Here is a 12031-nt window from a genome sequence, read left to right on the forward strand (position 1 = left end):
AATTATTTTCATGGTACATTGTCTATGCTAAATATGCTCACAATCTAACAGATGTCAGCACATCTCATAATATGAATCTCCTCTACAATAAAAAGTTCCCAACTTTTGGTGCCTTAATTGGCTAAAAAAAGAAGAAGCTTCACCAAGATGCCTACCTTACAGATGGAGAAGCTCTATAGCAAAAAAAAACATTCAAACATTAATCATCACACATTAAACAGAGATAACACCACCAAAGCAAAAAAGTCCCTCTCAACATAACAGAGATGACAAGAATAATATGTACGCACCAGTTTAAGTGTCAAAAATGACGAGAGATACATATAGAGAGCGTAAAAGCTTCTAACAAAAAACATTTTCGCGCCAAAAACCCAAGCTACTACAACCTACAACGATACCACCATCCACCACGCTTTAACGCATTTCAATGTTTTTAGGTTACTAGTTCAAAGCACCCTCATTTTTCGTATACTCTCCTACAAGAACCATGTGCTAGCTAGTATGACGATATATTTCAATGGGTGTAAGTGGGGTAGGGTATCTTTTGACTCTCGCTCTCTTCGTATTTTATTATTGTTGCTCTATATTTTCCCCATTACGTAATCAAGGTAGAAAAGGAAACTGTGATAAACAGGAATATAAAAGTGAAATTTCTCACAAATGAAAATCACAATATTGTTTACAGAGCGAATGAAGAAGAAGGGATAGCAAATAGAAGCACAAACCAAATGTGAGAGCTTTAAAACGTATTTTTCGGGCTCTCGCTCACTTTTGGGCCATCATCATCATCATTGAATAAAGAAAAGGATACTCTAACCTTTAGAGCCAAAGTCGCACATGTGAATGGGAGAGTATTATTTTTGTGATATATTGCATGTGTATTAGTGGTGACAGGTGTTTAGTATCATCTTCTTTGTTCTGCTGTGCCCCCTCAACACAAAAATCATTAACCACATCAGGATGAAGTACTCCTCATTGCTGCCACAGCATCGGAAACAGTACCACATGATGTGACATCCTTCGGATATAAACATTTGCATAATTTCCAAAAAGGACATTTATACTATCAACTGTGGATGTGCGGGAAACATAGAATATTTTCGTGTATGGGTGTTGAACAAAAATTATAGGATTGTGTGTGCAGAAGAGGACCGAAGGAGAAAAATAACTTTTTTTTTTATTGTTTTGTTTTCGTTGGTGTAGTCTTGCTGCGAAAAGGATACAGTAGGATGGATGGTGGTTTTTTTTTTTTATTTTGGGGTAGAGGAAAAGCTCCATCTGCAAACTCCGTTTTATGTGTTTTTGTTTCTTCGTTTTTAGAGGCGTTTTTGGCTGGTTGAAAAAACTGCTGCTGTCTTCATGACACACAGTTGATGGTTAGAAAACGCTCTATTCGGACATCCTTTGTGAGTGTGTTTTTTTTCTCTGTGTTTCGGTGGAATTTGTCACTGATATATTAAAAAAAATCGCATGACATAGACGTCGTAACGCATGAAGTCATATCTTTTTACGGAAAGTGAGTTTGAAAAAAAATTAAAAAAAAAAAAAAAAACGTTAAAAACGGACAAGTGAAATGGTCATAAAAACATGACTATACACGAAAATCGGTTTGATTTGAAATGTGAAAGTGCATTCTAAGTGCAACATCGATCGTCCTTGGTGTAAAACACAAAAAAAGGATCAAATAAATCGATGGTATTTTGTTTTTGGTAATTTAGCTGGTAAACCAATGTTGATGTGAAAGAAGAAGCAGAAGAAAAAAAAAAAAAAACAAAACAAGGCCATTCTTTGTCTGATTAGAATTTGGGTCCTTTTCCATTTCTCTTTTTTTTTCTCGAAATGTCCTCGAAGAATTTCACATTAAATGCAAAAATCATGTAAGAAAATGAATTTCCCTTAAGTGTTGATGTGTGTTGTGCTAAATTAATAATAAAAATAAAAAAAAACCTCTTCAAAAGTGAAAAAAGTGTTTCAGGATTATTTCAGGATATATCTACCTATATGAACATTTGTGGTTGGATTAATGGATAACAAATGTATGATTGTGAGTATTGTTTTCTTTTAATTTTAAAATCGCAAAACATTTTCAATAGAAAAACACGAGATGATTTCTTAAAGGAGAGAGGAGGAGACGAAACAAAGGATAAAATTGATATGTGTTTGTTGACATACTTATACATGTAAATCTTTGTGGTGCTTATAGAATTGTCATTGACAATTTTGAAAAACAAAAATTTATTTAATGTTGATGTCAGAAAAAAAATCGATAACAAAAAAAAAAAAGAAAAAAATTCATCAGTCTGAATTTTTTTTTTGGTTCTCTCAAAGGATTCACCCAATTCAATGGGTTGGTTTTGAAGAATAAATAAAACACAACACAAAACAAAGCAAATAAACAAAAAACCTTTTTTGTGTTGAAAGTTTTTTTTTTTATCTTGTACAAAAAAAATAGCCAACGAAAAGACAAAGCACGCATGCTAATCCTCCCGTGCCCTTTATTATGTAATAGAGTTGGTTTTTATGTTTGAGCATCACGAAAAATAGGGATACAAAGAGCAAAAAAAAAAAAAACATACAAAAAAACCTAAGACTATTTAGACCAAGTTTAGAGTAAATCTAAATATTTTGCAAGTCACGTCGAAATCGAAATAGAAATAGACAGAACAAAAAAAATGTTGATTTGATTTGTGTGTAGGTATTACACTTTTGTTTGTGTTTAGATTTAGTGAATGCTTTGATAGGGTTTTGTTTTTTTTTGTATTTTTGTACGGAAGGTGTTTTTGTTAGGGAATGTTATTGATGTGTAAATCCTTTGTGTATTCAGCTAAATTTGTTCAAATAATATAAGAATTCAAGTAATATAACAATAAGTTGATAGGAAAAGAGGAGTTTTTTTTGTGAATGGTTATTATGTATACTGTTTTATTTAAGTTCTGAATAATAGATATAAAACTGAACACTCCTTCCATGGTTTGGAGTTTATAGAAAAAAAAAAAAACAAAAGGTATCACTTCTTTTGATAACATAAATAAAAGATAAAAAGACAACATACAATATTAGAGGATCACAAAACAAATTTGAATATCATTCGCTAATTCATATCATTTTGGTTTATTTTGACAAATCGTCTAGTCCAATATTATACCTTTTCAAACTAGAGTATAGAGTATTGCCACCTTAATCTTACCAAATGTGATCTTTTTTAACTGTACGATTTATTCTTTATGTTTTTTTTTTTCATTTAGTCAGTCTTCGTTTGGTATACCTGTCGTCGGCTCCACATAAAAATCAATTAAAAAAATTGATTAAAAATACAAATAGCTTTTAAATCAATTCTTTTATATTTTAGAGTATAAAATCTCTCTGTTTTTTTATACTAGATTACAGAATTTTTTGGAATGCATTTTTTTTTTTATAAATGGAATTACACACAGAGATTAAAATGCTGATATTGTTTCAACTTACCCCACATACGGGGCAAAGTGTAACACATACCGGGGTAGGTTGTACCAAGAACTAAAAATAAGAGAAAAATACCTTTATTTGTTTATATTTATTTATTTTTAATTAATAACAATAAAAACAAACCTCAGTCATGAAATTTTGGTGCAAATTTGTAAAAAGTGGAGCAAATCCAAGATTTCCAGAGAAAATTTGACAGTAGTCTTGAATAAAAGTTATTCGAATTCATAAATTGTTTAATAAGCTTTATGAATTCAAGTGGTGGTTCAAAAATGTTTTTCCAATTTCAAAATAAATACAAATTCAATTACAAGCATTCATATTCAGGGTTGTTAATTATATTAGGTAAACAATTTTTCAGTATAGGTAGGTTTTTACATGGTACAACTTGCCCCGGAAAAATGTTACAACTAGCCCCAGCATGAAATTTGGCACATAAAATCAATTTAAAAAAAAAGCGAAACTGATATAGACATAACATATACACGCAATTTGAGCCAAAACACAGTTGCATATAACAAAAAAACACTTAGCACTCTATCTTTTTCGGGTAAAGAGGTAGACCGAAAATAAAATTTAAAAAAAAAGTTACAAACATGCATTTTTTGGGCACCACTAGTGTAACTTCTCACCCTGTCGTCTAATCTTCATCTGAAGAAAATGTGCCGGTAGATATGCAAAAATTGAGCATTTTTCTCCCTTACGCGTTTCTTAATATTGAAAGGAACATCGCTTTTTTTTAGCTGTTAATTCTTACCCCTGTTACATTTAGCCCCACTCTCCCCTACCTACTAGGATGCTTCTTAAAAATCAATTTTCGAAATTTTAATGGGACACCCTTTCATTTTGTTCTTCCTGCCTTAAATATAAATTGGGTAAAATTTGGTCCAGTTTAAACACATTCTAGGGGTCGCTACCACAATTCAAAGTTTTGAAAAATACACCAAATGTTGTTTTTTTTTTCTCAGAAAATTTTTAAATTTGTAATCAGAATTAAGTACTTTATAGTAAAAATTCAATGATTTTATCTGATTGTTTATGAGCCTAATATCTTTATTCGACAGACAGTTAACTGACTGTTTATTAGAAGATTGAAAAATTTTGTTGAAATTGATCTTTTTTTTTTTACTTAAATCTTTAGTGAATGGTAGCGACCCCTAAATTTTAATATTAAAATCGGAAAAAAAAAAATACAATATACTTATATGGTAGAACATAATGCAGGGGTGTCTCATTAAAAAATCGAAAAAAAGATTTTTTCGACCATATAAGAAGCAACCTAGTACCTACCTACCTAGTATGTATGCAGATGATCAATGAAAATTTTTCAATAAAATATTTACGTGGGATTAGTGTTAAAATAAGATTCGAAAACATTGTTTACTGATTAAAATCTTTTGAACATTTTTATAATATAAAAATGCTAATGATTTAAACAATTATTTTTTGATATCTACCATATAACTGTTTCCAAGTATTGCAAATTCCTCGAGTTAAATTTCGTACACATGATGTTTTAAGTGATTCTAAACAAACTGAGATCTTAGATTAAAAAAAAAAATATCTTAAGAGATATTATGCATTCAAATTTTCAAAAGAAAAGTTGTTTTTTTTTTTAAAGAAAAAAATGTGTTTTAATATTTTTGTACCCTCAATTTTTTTTGTTTTCGTCTGATAACTTTACCAAAAGCTTTAATTTTAAATGGTTATTTATATATTTATAAAAGCGCTTTGAACAAACGCTTATAAGAGGCGAACGTCGAGTAACATAGCTCAAATTGGTGTAAAAAAAACCAGGGTTGCCTTTTTTTAAAATGAGAAATTCTATTCGCCAATCCTATTTTAAAGTAATAAGAACATTTTTAAAATGCCAAGCAAAAGCCTAAATTATGAAAAAAATAATATAATAATGTATTAAGTTTAGGCCTAGAAATATGGCTATGGTTTAAAAAAAAAAGTTTTTTTGTGTAGTTTTTTTTTTTTTTTTGAATAAGGTTTCCATATTTGATTGGACGTGATTTAACTTGTTGGGACAGCTTAAAATTTCAGCTCAGAATCTTTTAAATCTATAAATTTAGCAATTAAAACAAGTATACCAGCTCAATAACAATTGTCCAGTACAGTTGGAGTAAATGCCGCACAGTGGGGCACCTTGTATGGGAGACCGGAAAAAACTCAATTAAGACTAAACTACTGAACCAATTTTCATGAAATTTGCAGGAAAGGTAGCTAAAAGCAAGACAAACCTACATCAATGACCACCCATTGCCACGTCCACTCAGAAAAAAATTATATTAAAAAATCTGAAATCAAGTTTTTGCAGCTGTAAATGACTTACTAGTGGAGTCAAATTAGCTTTATACCTCGGAATCCATGGAAAGTCGATGCATCTGAAAAACGAGTATAGGGCTGCATTATAATAGAGTCAAATAAGAAAGTTAAAAAAAAAAAATTCACCGCTCTCGATTACAACAGTTTTTATAGACCGTTTACTGTCATTCCGTATGCAAGCGTCAATCGGAATTGCTGTCTCATTTTAGATTTTGATCAAACTTTGTAGGGATGTTCTCTAGGACTATAAGGAAGCAAATCCATGATGATTTAATTTTAAGTTGCGTGGTTTCCCCGCTACCCGCATTCGAACTTTTTCAGAAGGTCATTTTTATGTTATTATAGCTTTGCGTCTACTAAAGATATCTTTTTGTTTGAAACGCCATGTTAAAGCTTAAGAGTAGTAATTTTTGAATATATATTAAAAAATTACGTAATAATTATCCCTGAATTAAAAATAATTTTTGAAAAACTGGTAATTTTGCTGATTTTTCATGGTTTTTGACTGGCTCCAGAACCTTGGCTATTATATGTAGGAAGCTTATACTTACCAAATATTAAATATAGATATTTTTCAACAAAATAAATCTAAAATGAACTCGATGGCTGTACTCCTTATGCAAAAATTTTAAGTTCAAAGTTTTGAGTTTTTTGAAAAAATATTTTTTTATACTATGATTTTTTACGATTTGACTAAAGATAGAAACATGAAACTAACAGTGTGTTAAGTTGAAACTTTTAACTTTAAGTCCTCTAAATAAAATTGTGTTATTTTCATATCTTCTTAGTGTACCGCTTGTTTGAAAATTCGCAAAAATGCTAAAAAGCCAAAAAAACCCTACTTAAGGCTATGATTGCACTATGTTTGACATAAGATAGAAGCATGAAATTAATAGTATATTTAGTTCGTACTCTTAGCTTAACATACTGTAAGTTTCACGTTTCTTCGTTTAGTCAAATCGTAGAAAATGACAGTATAAAAATTAGCTTTTTTAAAATACTCAATACTTTGAACTTAAAATTTTTACATAAGGAGTACAGCCATCGAGTTCATTTTAGATTTATTTTGTTGAAAAATATCTATATTTAATATTTGGTAAGTATAAGCTTCCTACATATAATAGCCAAGGTTCTGGAGCCAGTCAAAAACCATGAAAAATCAGCAAAATGACCAGTTTTTCAAAAACTATTTTTAATTCAGGGATAATTATTACGTAATTTTTTAATATATATTCAAAAATTACTACTCTTAAGCTTTAAAATGGCGTTTCAAACAAAAAGATATCTTTAGTAGACGCAAAGCTATAATAACATAAAAATGACCTTCTGAAAAAATTCGAATGCGGGTACCGGGGAAACCACGCAACTTAAAATTAAATCATAATGGATTTGCTTCCTTACAGTCCTAGAGAACATCCCTACAAAGTTTGATCAAAATCTAAAATGAGACAGCAATTCCGATTGACGCTTGCATACGGAATGACAGTTAACGGTCCATAAAAACTGTTGTAATCGAGAGCGGTGAAATTTTTTTTTTTAACTTTCTTATTTGACCCTTTTATAATGCAGCCCTATACTCGTTTTTTAAATGCATCGACTTTCCCTGGATTCCGAGATTTTACAAATTTTATGTCTAATTTGACTCGACTATACTTCCAATCGTTTTTTTAGAAAAATCAAATTCTTTTGAGTTTATTTGAACATTTTATAAATAAATAATGTTTAAATTTTACATAAATCAAAAAAAAAAAAAACAAAAATTTTCAAAAAAGGAAAAATATCCAAAAACGGTAGGTATGGCATTTTTTTCAAAATTTAACTTTTTTGGAAACTTTTTTTTCCTTGGTTAGTTCTAAAATTTAAACGGCTACCAAGCCTAAACTTTTCCTTCAATTAGCGGAACATTCCATCAAATCGTTCCATCTTTTTTTTGGAAAAAAGTGGAACTAAAGATAAGAGAGGCTTCAAATAACCAGTTTTACTGTATTCCGATTCCGATAGTTATAAATAAAGTCTAAAAAGTGGCTTAGTGAAAAAAAACATTTGTTTTAATAGGTAAATGTGCAATGCAGGTTTCATTAACACAAACTCCTGATCCCAACAGCGACTAAATTGGGAAAAACTTTAAAATTGTGGGTATAAAATTTTTTTTTGCAATCTTATCAATAATTTTGGGCTGCTTAGCAAAACGGACTTCACATTCAGATTCAGCATACCAAAATACATTTAGAAAGATTTGTCTGGCGAAAATAGCTGCATATTTCTTTTTTGCCTTATTTTTTTTCTTTTGCTTTTTTGAATGACTTTTTCAGATTGAAATTGCTATAAAAAATGAATACGGACGTCTTCGGGTGAGATTTTTTTTGAAAACTATTTAACACTATCTAACGAAACCTATCCGCCAACAGAGGCAAACAGAGGAAGTAGTTAAAACCTTATGTGAACATAAAAAGTCACTTAAATGGAATGTTTTTTGTCAAAAAAATCGTATTCAATTCTTTTTCGCTAAACTAATGTACCATATGTTTGTTTGTCCATTTATTTTAAGCCTATTTACAAAAAAAGTTGGTTCAAACCTTGAAATTATACGGTAAATGGATCATTTTGAAACTACTTGTATTTTTATCAGTTTTCACTATTTTTCAACTTTGAGCGATAATCTCCAGGCCCACAATTTTTTTTTTGAAAAACAGTTTTCATTTTCTGATTCTTCAACTAATTTACAGTTAGAAACACGTGCAGTATCAAAATAAATCGTACTTCCGAAAGTTGGGTTTTTTCCGCCTTTTCCCCACTGTGTGTCGCACTCTCATTTCGAAACTTACATTTTAAGAACGCATTTAATCTACTAAATTAATTTGTCAGTAGAGAACCCTAAAACGAAGCATAGCATTTTATTTTTTTATGGAGTAGCTTATTAATAACCATTTTTTAAAGTTGTTTGAAAACTTTTTTCTTTGTAATGTTAGTTTTGCTTGAAACCTCGATATACGTTTGTACAGAAAATTGATCCTCCCTTGCAGAGTATTGGACTTATTGAATTTCTCAAAATTAATTAAATTTTCCATTAAAAGGCCAAGCAAGAAGAAATAAAGAAATAGTTTTTTTTTCAAAATTTCGCATGAATTATCTAAAAAGAGTATAAATGTTTTAATATTCAATATAACTCAGCTAAGTTTCTCGAAACTCAATGCTTCGCATTTTAATTTTCTTTTAATTTGAAGTTTTCCCTTAAGAAATTTTGCTTTTTTAATCAAACAGAAATAAGTCATGTACATAGGTATTTTGTTTTTTAGTTCTAAGAAAACTTTGTCTGCAAGTAAATTAAAATTTAAAATAGTTTCATTTTAACCATGAATTACTTTTTAAACTCCCAAGCAAACAAAAAATGCAAGAATTTAATATTAGAAACACCCTTCACACATTTTGATGTTTTTGTTGATATAAAACCCAGAAACCATAAAGCATGAATTTTTCAGAATTTTGTACTCTCACGGAATATCTACTTCAATGTTCTGAAAAGATGAGCATAATGAACACTATAACAAAATGTATCCATAATGTGTATATATTCAACTGAAACCCTTAAAGTGCACGTACGTAAACAAAAGATCCCAACATTTACTGGAATAATTAATTAACCACTTAAGTGCGATCCCAGCCTTATAAAACATATGTTGCGGGTGTGGAATGAGCCAGACTGAGCTTATTGATGAGATGATACGTTAAAGTTTTTGATCCACCAGATGAAATATTTTGAAAACCAACCCAAGGGCGGTTGATACAAGATAATTTTAATTAACCTCACTTTCGAGTATGATAAGTTGTATGTACTGTGTTTTTTATTTGTTTTTGTTTAATACTACACTTAAGTGGCATTAAAGGATTGTTATTTTCTTATTGATTTTATTTATTAGACGCGTAGATTATGTTTATTGATATGAATATTGGTGGTGCAATTATGTTTAGAAATGTTTATTGGTAATAATAAAAAATGATTTGCATCGAGGTTATTCAAATTTATAGTCTAAAATAATCTCTTCCATGACAGAATACTCGATTGAAGTATTGAAAAATATTGTTAATGTACCAAAGCCACAGATGGCAGATGTGAAAATATGAAAAAAAAAAAAATCAATATGTTTCTCTTGACCTTTAAAAAAAGCAATCGTTTCATTTTATATGTTTAAGCATGTGGTTTTGCATATTTTCATTCAAGGTCTTATCCTAGGATAAAATACATACATTTTTTTTAAAACTTTTTGAAGTTATACTTCTTATGGGAGGGTGGGTATGAAAATTTACTTTTTGACAAGAATGTCAAAGGGATTATGACGCGATCACCCTGGGTAGCAGGGCTGTCGTTTCACCTTTAGAGTAGGCAGTACTTTAGTATTTAAAAATGCAGTACGCCGTAGTACGGCAAACACAAAACACACAACACGTTGCAAGTTACATGTTTCATGTGGCAAGTTGCATGTGGCAAGTCGTATGTGGCAAGTTGCATGTGGCAAGTTGTATGTGGCAAGTTGTGTGTGGCAAGTTGCATGTGGTAATTTCCATGTGGCAAGTTGCCAGGGTTGCAAAAAGCTCACATTTCAGCTCAGCTCACAGCTCAGCTCAAATTTGAGCTAGGTACCATAGCTTAGCTCATTTGAGCTGAGCTGAAAGTGAGCTGAGCTGAAAGTGAGCGCCCCAACTTCCAACGCATATATCTCGGAATTTTGAAAAAAATGAAAAAAATTTTTTTGATGCCAAAAGGTAGCGAGGACTCTAACCTACATTTGGGTACAACTCCCATCCCTGTAGGTGCACGCGTTCTCAAACCGGGTGAACTTAAAGGTAAGAAAAAAGTTAAGCCCGATTCTGAAAAAATAGGTATGATGTGGCGGTTTAACATGGAAGATGATTTTTTAAAAATCTGAGAATGTGCAAAGCGTAGGCCCATGACACAAGCTATCATTGGGCATCACTCCCAAAAATTGCTCTCAAGCGGTTTAGCTTCCAGGAGCGTTCAAAGATTCGGGGATTTTTCGAAAAAAAAATTTACCCCAACTTTCAAACGCGATTTTCTCGGAATTTTGAAAAAAATCGAAAAACCGGATTATACCACTATTGGCTAGCTGAGAATATAAGCTTTCATATGGCACCACTCCCCTGTCTCTAGATCAAAGCGTTCCAACGCCTATATCGCGGAATTTTGAAGAAAATGAAAATAAAATTTTTGATGCCAAAAGATAGCGGGGACTCTAAGCTACATTTGGGTACAACTCCCATTCCTGTAGGTCCACGCGTTCTCAAACCGGGAGAACTTAAAAGTAAAAAAAAAAATAGGCACGATTCTGAAAAAATAGGCATGATGTGGCGGTTTAACATGGAAGGCGATTTTTTAAAAATCTGACAATGTGCAAAGCGTAGGCCCATGACACAAGCTATCATTTGGCATCACTCCCAAAAATTGCTCTCAAGCGGTTTAGCTTCCAGGAGCGTTCAAAGATTCGGGGATTTTTCGAAAAAAAATTTTACCCCAACTTTCAAACGCGAATTTCTCGGAATTTTGAAAAAAATCGAAAAACCGGATTATACCACTATTGGCTAGCTGAGAATATAAGCTTTCATATGGCACCACTCCCCTGTCTCTAGATCAAAGCGTTCCAACGCCTATATCGCGGAATTTTGAAGAAAATTAAAATAAAATTTTTGATGCCAAAAGATAGCGGGGACTCTAACCTACATTTGGGTACAACTCCCATTCCTGTAGGTCCACGCGTTCTCAAACCGGGAGAACTTAAAAGTAAAAAAAAAATAGGCGCGATTCTGAAAAAAAAGGCATGATGTGGTGGTTTAACATGGAAGGCGATTTTTTAAAAATCTGATAATGTGCAAAGCGTAGGCCCATGACACAAGCTATCATTTGGCATCACTCCCAAAAATTGCTCTAAAGCGGTTTAGCTTCCAGGAGCGTTTAAAGATTCGGGAATTTTTCGAAAAAAAAATTTACCCCAACTTTCAAAACCGATTTTCTCGGAATTTTGAAAAAAGTCGAAAAACCGGATTCTACCGGAATTTTTTTTTTATGATAAAAAAAGAAATATTTTACTAAAAAATAGAAATATATTTACTATCAAAAACACCAAGAGAAAAGATCACGAAAAATTATCTGTCTTATTTATAAAAATATCTATGTGTTAAAATAATTCCATTAATAACTAGAACCAAACATCTTAAGCTATGGTGT

General features: G+C 31.2%; 1 protein-coding gene across 1 annotated transcript in view; it reads left to right on the forward strand.

Moving 5' to 3' along the window:
• Positions 1–1270: 1270 nt before the first annotated feature.
• The window catches only part of LOC129919640 (potassium channel subfamily T member 2), a 485782-nt gene continuing 475021 nt past the window's right edge, over positions 1271–12031 (forward strand). The window contains exon 1 of the mRNA XM_056000636.1: positions 1271–2044. The gene's annotated coding sequence lies outside the window, so the exon portion shown is untranslated. The remainder of the gene's footprint in view (positions 2045–12031) is intronic.

This window comes from Episyrphus balteatus, chromosome 1 (genome assembly GCF_945859705.1).
Source record: "Episyrphus balteatus chromosome 1, idEpiBalt1.1, whole genome shotgun sequence".
Taxonomy (NCBI): Eukaryota; Metazoa; Arthropoda; class Insecta; order Diptera; family Syrphidae; genus Episyrphus; species Episyrphus balteatus.